The following is a 14,845-nucleotide window of genomic DNA, read 5'->3' as shown; positions in this document are numbered from 1 at the left end:
CGCAGCCCAGCTCTACTTGCTCTCATCTCCCCACCCCCAGGTCCGTGGCATGGTGGTTAGGTCCTATTGGCCGCTGTGTGCAGACCTAGTCCAGCTGGAGTCTCCATGTCCCACATCATCAACACACAGCTTCCCCACCGCCCCCACCATCTCAGTCTCAGAATGGCTCTGAGCCTGGTACACACTTACAGTTTGCCTGGAGAAGCAGCCACAAAGACAGAGCCTCTGTAGACCAGGCTGTCACAAAGCCTCCTGGGGCCTTCCTGGAACAACGCCTTTTATGAAGCACCCCACCTCTGGAAGGCAGTAGTTCCAGTTCTCCAGTCAGTTAATTCCCTCAAATCTGTGTCCCCAGTGCTATGGGTACTGTCCCTGGTATACACACCCAGGACCCACCTCACAGTACCAACAAGGCAACAAATAGAAGATAAATAAATAAGTGAATTAATGAAACAGATACATGCATATATTATTTTGCTAAATTCTCATACAAGCTTTTAAAACAAGTATTATTATGTGTCCCTACCATACAGATGAAGAATTCTGTCAAATCTGTGTGAATGATAGCTCAGAAGGGCCTGAATCTCACCAGCAATCATGCCCACCCAGTTTCTCTCCCTGGTTAATAAGATATGAGCTGCTAAGATCCGGGAGTGTCATCTTCCAGAGCCCTTGTTTTCAGCTGAGGTGGGAGATGTTGCATGTTAAGGCCAATTCCTACAAAACCAATATGCAACAATCAATAGCTTTCCTACACTGATAATGTCACCGAAAAAAAATTAGAAAAACAATTCCATACACAATAGCTTAAAAAAAAAACCCTCAAAACCAAAATACTAACCAAGGAAGTGAAAGACATTGGCAAAGATAATTACAGAACACTGAATAAAGAAACCAAAGAAGACACTAGAAGATGGAAAGACTCCCATGTTCATGGATAGGCAGAATCAGATTAAAGTTGCCATATTGTCAAAAGACATACATAGACCCAAAGCAATCCCCATAAAAACATCAATGACTTTCTTCACAGAACTAGAAAAAAAGGAATAAAATTCATTTGCAAGAATGAAAAAAACCCAGAATATCTAAAGCAATTCTAAACAACAACAAAAGCAATGCTGGAGGCATCACAATATCTGACCTCAAATTATATTATAGTGATAAAAACAGACACATAAACCAATAGAACCAAATACAGGACACAGAGACAAACCCACACAGACACAGTCATCTGACCCTTCACAAAGGCTCCAAAAGCACACATGGGAGAAGACACCCTTTAAAACAAATGGTGCTGGAAAAATTGGTTATCCATATGCAAAAGAATGGGACTAGATCCCTAACATGCACCCTGCACAGGTCAACTCAAAATGGATCAAAGATCTAGAGATTAGTCCAGAAATTTTGCAACTGCTAGAAAATGGCATAGGGTCAACACTTCAACTGATAGGAGCAGGAATGACTTCCTAAATAGAACTCCTAAAGCTCAGGAAATAACACCAAAAATTAATAAATGGGAGAACATCAAACTAAAAGTCTTCTGCACAACAAAGGAAACAGAAGTATGAAGGAGAACCTGTAGAGTGGGAGAAAAGCTTTGTTAGCTACTCTTCTGACAGAGAACTAATATGTAGCATATATAAAGAACTCAAAAAACAAAACAAAACAAAAAAACCCACAAATACTGTTGGGAGTCACCCCAGCTCCAAAGATTAACTTCCCCATCCCCCAAGAAGAGCCATCCAATGGTGAGCCCTGCTGGCTCACATGATCCTTACCCACCAATCAGACTAGCCCTGATGGCTCACATGATCCTTACCCACCAATCAGAAACCACCCCATGCCAACTGTCAGACAGTTCAACCATTAAACTGTCATAACTGTCAAACCACCCCTGGCTCTATAAATATGGGCATTTTCTCCAACAAGAGCCTTGATCGTTCTTTCAAATACCAATCAGTAAATGAGCAAATGAGCTAAACAGACACTTCTCAAAAGAAGAAATACAAAGGGACAACAAACATATGAAAAAAAATATTCTATATATTTAGCAATTAGGGAAATGAAAATCAAAACTACACTGAGATTTCATCTCACTCCAGTTAGAATGGCAGACACTAAGAATATCAATAATAATAAATGCTAGGGGTTGTGGCTCAGGGGTAGAGCACTTGTCTAGCACAGGTGATGCACTGGGTTTGATTCTCAGCACCACAAAAAAATAAATAAAAATAAAGGTCCATCAACAACTAAAACACACACACACACACACACACACACACACACACACATGCTAGAGAAGATGTGAGAGGAAAAGGAAAACTTTTACACTGTTGGTGGGATTGTAAATTAATACAACCACCATGGAAATCAGTATGGGGATTCCTAAAAAGAACAGGAATGGAGCCACCACACAACTCAACATTTTTTTACCCTAAAATATTAAAGTCATCATACCATAGCAGTACATGCATATCCATGTTTATGATAGCATAACTTGCTATAGCCAAACTATGGAACAAACCTAGGTGTGCATCAGTGGATGAATTGGTAAAGAAAATGTGAGAAAAATATATATTTCTCTTGCAGCATCTCCCACCTCAGTTGGAAACAAGGGCCCTGGAAGGTGATACTCCTGGATCTTAGCAGCTCATATCTTGCTTAGCAGGTGTCAGTGGAGAGAGACTGTGAGCATTATCCCATGTTCACTGGTGAGATTCAGAAAAAAATATTTTTTCTTTACCCATATATAAACATACATTTTATGAGTCAATCAAATCTTTATATATTCTGGCCATATTTTATTTATTCTAGCCATATTTTTTCTCACATTTTCTTTCCCATATATAAACATATGTTTTATGAGTCCATCAAATCTTTGTATATGAATATACATACATGCATACATACAAACACACACAATGGAGGTTTTTTAGCCATAAAGAATGAAATTATGTCATTTGTAGAAAAATGGATGGATTTAAGAGCATTATGCTAAAAAAAAATAAGCTCAACTCAGAAAGTCAAGAGTGGTATGTTTTCTCTAATATATAGAAGCCAGAAATGAGAAAGGAAGGGGGGGGGAGCAAAAGTGTGTGTGTGTATGGAGGGGGGTCATCAAACAGAGGGGCAACCAGTGTAGGAAGGAGACCAGGGGAAGGTGTTACAGAGCTGAGGCCTTCCAAGAAACTGAGGCAGCACGAAGACCCCCCTTCAAACCCTGATTCTTGCAATCAAGTCAGAAAGATTTCAGACATGTTTTCAGAGTAACAGGAATAAGCTTACTGAAGGAATAAGAAGAGGTAAAGGAGACACTCTCGAGAAAGAGAGAGGCGGGGCGGGGGGGATCCCTTCAGAGAGGAGAGGGACAATGTGCCTCCGCTACACTCCAGTTTTATTGGGGGATCCCAAACAAGTTTACAGAGAGTCCTTACCAGGTCCACCTCTTGACTTTTGGCTGACAGCAGGATGACATTAGACTTTCAAGTACCCACTGTCATGGCAACTCTAAGTCACCTTGGCCCATGCTGACCAGTTCTTACAGATTTTTATGGTTAAGAGGAACTCTCCTTATCTTCCAGACCTCCCCCTTTAGGGTAACTTGGGTTCCTCTTATCAATATTATCTGAGCCTACATTTCTGGAGCAATTAACAAGTACTTTGCTGAGGAATGTGACATATCTTGTCCACTTAGGCCAGGCGGGGCTGCAGGTAATTTCTTCTTGGAAAAGCACATGTGCAGGTCAACATAGTGGGTCACTTTATAGAATTCTTCTCTTACCTCATGTTCCCACCACCCTCATCTGCCTATTCCCTAATGAAGGAAGAGGGAAGAGAAAGGGAAGGTACTGGGAAATGAAATTGGCCAAATTATATTGTTATAGAGTGTGCATGTACAAATTTGTAACGATCAATGTATGATTAGAATGCACCAAAATATAACAATAAAAAATAAAAATAAAATCTGACTCCATGAGACCAAAACGTCTGGAAATCTCTCACTAACCCAAACAAGAGGATGATTTTATTACTCCATGTCTGGGCTGGGTGAAAGCTTACCTGAGCTCTCTGGGCCTGGCTTAGGATGGATACTCAGTCAATATGATTTGATTGACTCATAAAATGAAAGGGAGGATGAGAGCAACACAATGACCCGATTGTGGACTTGACTTCTTGGTTGCTCAAGGAAAGGTCAAAAAGGAAAACAATAACACCCTTGGGCCCTGCTCCGTCTCCTGTGGCCTAGGAGTCCGCACAGGGCACCAAAGGTTCACAGGACCATTTTTTCCAGGGTTCGCCCCTATCTCAAAGACCTCTCTGGGCTGCAACAGCAGCTGAATCAATTCTGCATTCACTTTCAGTGTTCACCAGCTGAAAAAAAATCCGTATCTGTATGAATATTTCCTGAACATTTAGGCATTTGTGTCAGACCCTGGGGATACAAAGGGACAGCAGGACAAGCTTGCACACCCGCAGGAATGCCCCGACCAGGACAGGCCCTGGGCCTCTGCCGGGGCCAAAGCACAAAGGCAAAGAACACAGAGATCTATCCTTGGGTAAATTCCTCATTTTCCAAGGGTAAGAAGAACAAGGACTTAACCAACTCACTGCTTAAAGTAACTGAGGGGTTAGCGGATGACAGACGAAAGCCAGACCCACTCTGGACTATTGTGTTTCTGCTTAGTACACACAGGGGAGGATCTCAGAGATGTGGTGGCAGATCACGTGCCAAGAGGTGGGACAGAGATAATGAACCCAGCTCTTTTTTCTTTCTCAGTGAAACTTTCTTTTTCTTTTCTTTTTAATTATACATGACAGTAGAATATATTTGGACATATCATAAGTACATGGAGTATAACTTCCTATTTTTGTGGCTGTGCATGATGTGGGGTTATACTGGTCGTGTATTTATACAAGAATATAGGGAAGTTATGTCAGAGTCATTCTACTGTCTTTCTCATTCTCCTCCTTTCCCACTTCCCTTCATTCCCCTTTGTCTAATCCAATGAACTTATATTCTACACTCCCCAATCCTTATTTTGAATTAGCATCCTCATATCAGAGAGAACAATTAGCCTTTGGTTTTGGGGGAACTGGCTTATTTCACTTGGCATAATAGTCTCCAGTTCCATCTATTTATCAACAAGTGCCATAATTTCATTCTTCTTTAAGGCTGAGTAATATTCCATTGTGTATATGTACCATATTTTTTTTATCCATTCATCTGTTGAAGGACACCTAGGCCCCAGAGTTTAGCTATTGTGAATTGAAGTTCTATAAACATTGATGTGGTTATATCACCATAGTATGCTGATTTTAACTCCTTTGGGTCTATGCTGAGAAGTGAGATAACTGGGTCCAATGGTGGTTCCATTCCAAGTTTTCTGAGGAATTTCCATCCTGCTTTCCATAGTGGTTGAACTAATTTGCAGTCCCACCAGCAATGCATAAGTGTACCTTTTCCCTACATCCTCGCCAACATTTATTGTTATTTATAGTCTTTTTTTTTAGTTGTAGATGGACATAATACCTTTATTTAATTACTTTATTTATTTTGATGTGGTACTGAGGATCGAACCCAGGGCCTCATACTTGCGAGGCAAGGGCACTGCCACTGAACCACATCCCAGTCCATTACTTATATCCTTGATAATTGCCATTCTGACTGGAATGAGATGAAATCCCAGCTCTTAAGCCGAATGAGTTCATATCTGTGCAGGCAGGACACAGCAGACCTGGTTCTATGCGAGGTCATAGAGCTGCGTTTTAAAAGTTCCTGAGGAATCAAGGGAACAAGAGAAATACTAGAAAAGCAGAAGAGGGCATATTTTATCCCAAAATTCAAAACAAGTTGGATTCTGGATATGAATAGCTGTAATAATTAGTCACTGCTGATTTTTAAACAAACTTGTAAGTGCTTATAAAAGAACATGCTCATCGTTCATAATGTGACATTGGCTCCTTAAATTAGGTTTGAGGGTTAACCTAACTAGATTTACTGAGAGACAGGGGCAAGGCAATCAGGTTGGAAATAAAGGAGAAATGCTATAGCCATGCACTGTTTGAATTATTACAAAATATTTGACAAATTTTCCCAAGATTGTTTCATGGTCAGATGGTAACATGTGAACAAAAGGTTAACACAGTTGGATAAAATTAGCTCATGACACACTACTCAGGTTCCAAGTTACGTGGTTGATGGCAGCACCAAGCTACGGATTGTTTCTAGTGGTGTGCCACAGGTGTCTAGAGAGTTCAGTTACATTCCCCACAATGGCATGGGGGACAATTTAGAAAGCAGGTCTGTCAGATAACCAGATGAACCAAGGCTAGGAGGGACAGCAATGCCACAGATTACAGAACTGACATTCAAAAGTGTTTACTTATGAGGACCAAATCAATCAAATGAAACTTTTAAAAGCCAAAATATCATTCACGAATGTACAGGAGAAACTTGATGGACAAGGCTTCTTGCGTGAAAAAGATTTAGAAATTTTAATGAAGTAGACACCTCATTTAGACTATGATATGGGTCATTTTATCAAAAGAGTTCATGGGAAAGTCGGTTATATAGCATCCAGATTAAAAGAAATGATAATCCCATCATCCACAGAACATCTGGAGTTTCACGTTTGTTTCTGGAGGCAAGAATTTAAAGAAGTATTGACTCCAAAAGGAAAGGCATGTGGAACTTTCCTTTGTGGAAGAGTTGAAATAACCAAGGGCATCTAGCTTGAAAAGAAACAGATTGTTCCATTTCCCACCACGAGATAGAACCCCAATATGGAATGCAGCCTCCAACACAGCCTCCAGTGATCCCCCCGTATCAAGAATTTAAATGATTAATTAAAAGGATGATTACTCAGAATTCTCATTGTCTAAGACCCAATTTTATTCAAAAGGGAGTAAGCAGTAGTTAATGTACTTCCTTATCTCAGCAAGAAGAAGTACATGAGATACCATGCATTATAGCCAGTGGGTATTTATGCTACAGGACAGGAAACCCCTGCATGCAGGTGAGACCCAGGACCCATAACAAGGAAATGTGCAAGGCAAAGAAATACTATACACAAGCTGAAAAGTTCCCGACAGGTCAAGCTCATTCTTCCCCATCATTTAGGAGTGTGTGTTTCTCATCGTGATCTAGTTGAAATCCAATTCTCTCTGCTTTCATCCTTTCTGTCACTTTTTTTATAGGCACCTCTTTATCTAGGGGCAAATCCCAACCTCTAAGAAGCTCAATTTGGTAAGGACATTAGAATCTATTAAAATAAGAAGTTCAGCATGGGAAAAGAAAAATATTGTCTCTATCCCAACCATCAATCTCTTTTATTGTGGCCTTGTTATCAGTCTCTGGTTATATTTCATAATAGGTTTTCAGAAAGTATCTTTGCTATGAGACCCGAGGGGCAGAGATAGTCAATGAAGATGAAACCAAAAGATGTGATCACAGCAGAGTGACGGTTAGGAAGAAGGTACTCAATAGATGCTTATTGAATTGTTTTGTACTGGATTGGATTGAATTGGACAGATTTAAATTGAAATGCTCAGACTGAGGCATTTAATAAAGCTTCATCTAATTGAGCTGAACGGGCAAAATAAATCATGGTAAATCTGTATCCTGGGACACAGTACCTCCTTTAGAAAATGATCATTCCCTTGTCCCAAAGCAGCCCAGAGGGGCACATTCAGGCTATTCTGTGTGCCAACAAAGAACTGTCTCCAGAATTTATTATTCCATTAGAAAACAACCATAAGAAGTGGCCACTGAGTATATACAACTACCTCATTTGTATGTTATCAAAATTGTGTACAAGATGATATGTGCATATCTAAAATAAATATGTATACTTTAGAGCACATTTTTAGCTTATTGATTCAGATCTACCTGAGTACACCAGAAAGATGCTTGAATTCCTAACTTAATTCTTTGATAACCCAGCAACTAGAGTATTCGTTTTCTAATGCTGTCATAATTCATTACCCTAAATTTGGTGGCCTCATTCTCTCCCAGAAGGCCAGAAATTTGCAGCATTGTTCCTTCTTGGAACCTGAGGGAGAATCTGAGGCTCTATTCCATGCCACTTTCCTGGCCTCTGGTGGTTGCCAGGGATCCTTGGCATTATTTGGCCACATCACATCCATCTCTTCCACCTTTGTACATGGACTGCTTCCCCCTTCCTGCCTCTGTTGTCTCCACGTGGACTGAATATAATGACACTAGTCATTGGATTTATGCCCCACCCCAATCCAGTGTGAAATTGTCTTAACTAATTACATCTGCAGAGATCTATTTCTAAATAAGTTCATATTCTGAGGTTCTAGGTAGACACGAAGAAGGCACTGTATTCAACCCAGTACAAATAGTAAACATCAATCAACCTTCTCATTGGGAGAAATACCACCTTTTAACAGGGATGGTGGTATGTTAATAAACTCACATATAAATTTCTGTAGAAGTCCTTTGCCACCGTTTAGAAGCCTTTTATGGCTCTATCTTTGAGAAGATAAGAAAATCTGAGAGGACTTCTTGTAATGTTGGCATGATTTTTTTTTTTAAGCTTCCAGCTAATTTGTGCAACAAAAGTTTTCCTTTTGAGTTAAGATTTTCATCCCCCACCCCCCTCCTCCAGATTGAACCCAGAGGTACTTCACCACCAAACTACATCCCTGGTCCTTTTTTTTTTTTTTTTTAAGGCAGGATCTCACTAAGTTGATTAGGGCCTGAATTGTTAAGGCTGGTCTTGAGCTTGTAATCCCCTTTCCTCAGCCTCCTGAGTGGAGTTGCTGGGATTACAGGCAAAAAAAAATTGTCTTAATTGTGGTATCATTTACATACAATGAAACTCACAGGTCTTAACAGTACAATTTGAGTGTTAACAAACATATTCACAAAATGTAATTCATACCCCAATCAAAATACTGAACATTTCCATCACCTTAGAAAGTTCATTTATGCTTCTTTCCAGTCAACCCTGCTCCTCCAAAGGCGACTGCTATTCTATTTTTTTATCACCATAGATTAATCTCATCCATTCTTAAGCTTCACATAAATGGAGTCATACTATGCATACTCTCTTGCATCTGGCTTCATTGGTTCATAATCACATTTTTGAGTATACAGTAGCCTCACTCTTTTTGTGGCTGAGTAGCAGCTCACTGTATGAGCAAGCCACAATCTGCTCATGCACTCACCTGTTGATGGACATTTGGATTTTTTCCAGTTGTAAGCTATTTTTTAAAACTCTACCAGCAACATTACCACTCAAAGCATCTGTGGATAAATGTTTTTATTTTCTTGGATAAATACTTAGGAGTGGGTCATAGATTAAGTTTATGTTTAACTTTATCAAGAACTACCATGCAATTTTCCAGTAATGGTACCATCTTCACCCCCACTGGCTTTGTAAGGAAGCCAGTTGCTCCATACTGTGACCAGTGTTGGCACTGTCAGTCTTCCATGTTAGATCTCTGGTAGGTGGAATTTATTTTGCATCTCCTTGATGTGTAGAGATGTTGAGAACAGTTTATGTGTATATTGGGCATTTTAATTTCTTCTGTTTAAGTTTTGGTTTTAGTCTTTTGCCCAAATTTTTATTCAGTTGTTTGCTCTTTTTCATTATTATTATCAAGCTATAGGAGTTCTTTATAAATTCTGGAGACAGGTCCTTTGTTTAAAATATATAATGCAAAACATCTCTCTCCTTCTGTGGATTGCCTATTCATTTTCTAAATAGTGTCTTTTAATGAGCAGATATTTTTAAGTTTTGCTGAAATACAATATAGCAACCTTTTATTTTATGATTAGTGGCTTCTGCACCATCTCCAAGAAATTTTTCACAACCCAAGATCATGAAGATGTTCTCCTATATTTTCTTCTAAGTTACAAGCTTTGCTGTTTTACCTATTACAGTTTGAGGTCTGTGATTCATCTTAAGTTAACTATTGTGTGGTGTGAGATAAGGTTCAGGGTTCATTCTTCCCCTGTACAGATGTGCAATCATTCCAACACCAGTTTTCCAAAGATGTTTCTGTCTCCATTGAGTTACTTTAGCCCCTTTATCAAAATCAATTAACCACATAGAATCAAGTCTATTTCTGGACTCTTTATTCTACTTCATTGATGTGTCTGCCCATCCTCATGCCAATACCAAATTCCCTTGGTTGCTATACCATTTTAGAAAGTCTTCTTTTTATTCGGTACTAGAAATTGAACCCAGGGATGCTTTACCACTGAGTCACATCCCCAGTCCTTTGTTGCTTAGGGCCCCAATAAGTTGCTGAGGCTGGCTTTGAGATCACAATCCTCCAACCTCAGCCTCTCAAGAGGAAGTCTTGAAATTACATATGAGTTCTTCAACTTTACTTTCCTTTTCCAAGATTATTTTGTATTTTAATTTTTATATAGTGAAAAAAACTTGTTGGCATTCTAATTGTAAATGAATTGAATCTATAAATTAATTTGGGGAGAATTGACATTGAACCATATTGAGCCTTATAATCCATACTGTGGTATTTCTCTCCATTTACTTCAGATACCTTGAGTTTGTCTCAGAAGTGTTTTAGTAGTCTTTGGTGTAGATATCTTACACATATTTTGTTAAATATATTATGAAATATTTGGGGGGTTTTGATGTTATTGTGGATGGCACTTTTATTTTATTTTCCAATTGTTTCTTTTACACAGAATAACAAAAAGAAGACCCAAATAGCTACAAGACACACTTATTTAAAATTGCACATTGGGCTGGGGATGTGGCTCAAGCGGTAGCGCGCTCACCTGGCATGCGTGCGGCCCGGGTTCGATCCTCAGCACCACATACAAACAAAGATGTTGTGTCCGCCGAAAACTAAAAAATAAATATATAAAAAAAAATTCTCTCTCTCTCTGTCTGTCTCTCACTCTCTCTTTAAAAAATAAAATAAAATTGCACATAGGTTGCAAGTAAAAGACCAATAAAAGACACTGTACAAACACTAATCACAAGAAAGACCTAATGTCACACAGTTTTTTTCAGAAATAGAGATAATAAAGAGAGTCAAATCATCAAAAGACATAAAAATCTTAAATGTGCATCACAATAACTGAGTTTCAAAATACTTGTAGCAAAAGCTTACCCAATTAAGGGGACAGACAACTTTGCAATTACAGTTACAAATTTTAACCCTGTACTTTCAGTAATTGATAGAACAAGTAGACAACAGTTTATGAAGATACAGATGATCAGCACTATCAACCAAATTAAGTAATATTTATAGAACACTAGACCTTCAACTACAGAATATTCTTTCTTTTCAAATACACACAGAAAATTAACCAAGATCAACCAAAATCTGGGCCATGAAATGAGTCTCAATAAATTTCTCAGTACAGATCAGAAAGGGCTCTTAGAAGTTAATAACAAAAACAAATCAGGAAGACACCAAATATGGGAATTTTAAAATATTCTACCAAATAAGCTTTAGGTTAAGGAAGAAATCATCAGAGAAATCAGAACATATTTTGAAACTGATGGAAAATGGAAAGAAAAACCCAACATAGTAGAATTTAGGGTTTTAAATATGCATATGAGAAAAGAAGAAAGATCTAAAATAAATTATTTAGGTTTCTACCTTAATAAAATAGAAAAAGAAGAGAAAATTAAAGTCATAGTAACTATAAGGAAGGAAGCAAATTAAATTAGGAACAAAAAACAATGGACTAAAAAACACAATAGAGAAGTATCAACAAAGTCAAAAATTGTAAGGGTTCTGTACTAACTTATTAATTTCATTTTAAATCCGAATGTGTATGTGTGCTCAACTCGTATAACTCAAAACTATAATTAAAAAATTAAAAAGTCTGCTACAAAGTTAAGACCTGGCAGAATGCCAACAGTTGCCTAAGGTCAGACCCCAAGGCAAACTAAGCTCCAGGGCTCTGCCAATGCATTTTAATTTCAGCCTTTCAGATTCAGGGCATCTAAAAGAGAGTTTGAATTATAGTTCAGTGGTAGAGTGCTTGCCTAGTATCTGTGAGATACTGGGTTGGATTCTCAGCATGGCATATAAATAAATAAATAAGATAAAGGTCCATCAACAACTTAAAAAATATTTTTAAAGAAAAGAAAAATGGTTTGAGGATGTGGCTCAGTGGTTGACCACCTCTGGGTTCAAACCCCAGTACCAAAAAAAAAAAAAAAAAAAATTAAAAACATGTTCAAGAGAAAGAGCAGATTGAAAGAATGTCTTGGGGAAGGTGTTTGAGTTGGAATGAATCTCAGGCAGACAGGGTAGCCAGAAAGAGGGGAAAGGGTTTACTTTTTCTGGAAAGGAAAAGAGGGAGGCAGCCTCAGATTTATTAAATGGCAGCTGGAGTCTGAGTTGGGGCTTATATATCAATCAGCTCAACGACTCCTCACCATCAGCTGTGCTGTAGGCACTGCTGCCATGTTACAGGGAGAGAAAAGTGAGAGCAAGAGTCTGAGGACGAGGGGAGGACTGCAGAATTCTGGGGAATTGAAGCAGGGGCAGGAGACATGGAATCAGAATCAAGGGTGATGTAGCCAAAACCATCTGGTGTAGTCAAAATCTTTGCCAACCTCTCCACTGAAATGTTATGGTTTGGATGTGAGGTGTCCCCCAAAAGGTCATGTGGGAGACAACGCAAGAAGGTTTGGAGGAGAAATGCTTGTGTTATAGCCTAATCAGTGAATTAATCCCTGATGGGGTTAACTGAAGTGCTAGGGTGTGGCTGGAGAAGATGGAAATTGGGGAGCGGCTTTTGGGTGTATATTTGTGTCTGGCCAGTAGAGTCTCTGTTTCTGCTTTCTGATCACCATGATGTGAGCTGCTTCCCTCTGCAGTACTCTTCCGCCATGATGTTCAGCCTCACCTCAAGCCCCGAGGAATGGAGCAGCCAGCTGTTTATGGACTAAGACCTCTGAAATCGTGAGCCCTCAAATAAACTTTTCCTCTTTTCTAGTCAGATCCTTTAGTCACAGCAGGAAAAAAAAAACAAAACTGACTAAAACATGGACCATCAGCTCCATGAAGGCAAGTATTACATCCTTCTTCGCCTTTATTCTAGGACAGCACCTAAAATACATGTCAATAGACATAAAGGAAATATGAATAAATGAGAAAAGCTTTTCAACAGCATGCTCATTCTCACTAATTGTGAGGAGGATTGAGATCCTGTCTTTTAAGGTAGCATGTCCTGTTTGCAACTAAAAGGCTCAGGGGTCACTCCAGGTAAACTGGGCTGACTGGGCTGCGCAAAATAACCACACAAGAGACACAAATACCTTTTTATTTGGGGTCGCTGTGACGGCTCCTCCGACCTTAAGGGTCCGCAGGAAGAGAGAGAGAGAAAGAGAGAGAGAGAGAGTACGCGTTGACCCCTTTGATTGAAGAGAAGCTATTCATGTGAGGCAAGGGGTCAGGTTTCAAGGGGCTGAATCTATCTTCCTGATGTCCACTGTCAGCAGGTTGACTGACATCTAGGTAGGCCACACCCAAGGACACAGTAGGAGAAGGGGACACACACAGGCACTTCCATGGAAGATCTGTCCTAAACAGGGCAAGGGGTTATATTACAAAGGATCAGGTGAGCTTAGCTTCACTTATGGGGCTGTAGGAAGCCACGCCCAGGCAAGAAGACACAGTCAATGGAACCCTAGAAGAGCGGGGCAGTCTAGCAGCATGGGTGCCTGACACCACATCGCCCAGCAGGGGAGTTAACTCAATCAAGGGCGACGTTGGTCTCCCACAATGTTCTGCCATTTTAATATCCCTGATTAAATAAAGGTGAGGGTTGGCAGCCACTGCAGGACCACTTAGTACAACATCCTGAAACTCTAACACCGGGCTGATTTTACAGGCCCTGATGCTTCTGTTAGATGAAAGCTGTCCACCTACACCTGAAAACCCTGATTATGCTCAGACCCAGCCAAAGCCACATTTTCAACCTGATTCTATGTTCTTTCTAAGACATAAAATGTTAACATTAGCTCAGCAAAGATCGATGTCAAATTTCACATATATGGTGAGCTCTTTTATGGGCCCTCGGATCTGAGATCACACAGCTGTCATAACATTGGCAGGGAGACCTGATGAAAAGTCAGCCTGGCTCTGAAATATCATACTCCTGATGACCATAAGGACAATGGCTTTGGAATGCGACAGACATTATCTCTGGGGAAAACCAGGACAAGTGGAAATCAGAGAGCATGAGGCCATGGCTGAGTTTTGGGCCTGAATATTCCTATCAACCTCAGAAGAATGTCTAAGCAGAGAACACTTCTTTTCTTCTCTTTCCCCATTGAAGGACTAGAGACCCTTTATTGCTCTAGTGGACCCTCACCTGCCCTCAGCCCTCTGCAGGGGCCATGTAAGTTATTCCATGTGCCTCACCTACCACAGGTGCTCCATAATTATTCATTGAGTCCACTGATGCACTAACAGATATTAGGAACACCACCAACTCTTTCTACTTCTCCTCTGACTTCCTGAGATGCAGTGACCATCAGACAGAGCATAACAGTGGCTCGGTTCCTTCATACTAGTCTCTGGAGGGACCCAGTACTCTTTACTGGAAGTCTTCTAGTACTTACTATTGAGTGGGCCTCCAAAGCCAGCATTCATGTTCCTGAACCATCACAGAAATAGATGGCTTTGAATATTAAGTCTCCCATCCTGGTCTGAGGACCTCTTACCTCCATTTAATCCCATCTCCCAGCCCCAGAACTAAAAGTGAAAGAGATGGGGACAGAGACCACTAGGTCTGATGAATCTGACCTTTTTTGAGGCTACACACTGCCAGAATCCAAGGGCAACAGACAGTTGTTTCTCTCAGTTCTCTGCT

The 14,845-nt window shown here is 39.9% G+C and overlaps 1 protein-coding gene across 9 annotated transcripts in view; it reads right to left on the bottom strand.

The window, feature by feature from the left end:
• The window catches only part of Scml4 (Scm polycomb group protein like 4), a 104,282-nt gene that overhangs the window by 75,487 nt on the left and 13,950 nt on the right, over positions 1 to 14,845 (bottom strand). For 2 of the 9 annotated variants that reach the window (XM_071613159.1, XM_071613158.1), the window contains exon 2: positions 10,781 to 10,850. The exons of the other annotated variants lie outside the window; for them this stretch is intronic. The gene's annotated coding sequence lies outside the window, so the exon portion shown is untranslated. The remainder of the gene's footprint in view (positions 1 to 10,780; positions 10,851 to 14,845) is intronic. 9 annotated transcript variants of the gene reach the window in all.

Source organism: Marmota flaviventris, chromosome 6 (genome assembly GCF_047511675.1).
Source record: "Marmota flaviventris isolate mMarFla1 chromosome 6, mMarFla1.hap1, whole genome shotgun sequence".
In the NCBI taxonomy this organism is placed as follows: domain Eukaryota; kingdom Metazoa; phylum Chordata; class Mammalia; order Rodentia; family Sciuridae; genus Marmota; species Marmota flaviventris.
This window is presented reverse-complemented; position numbering and strand designations above follow the sequence as displayed.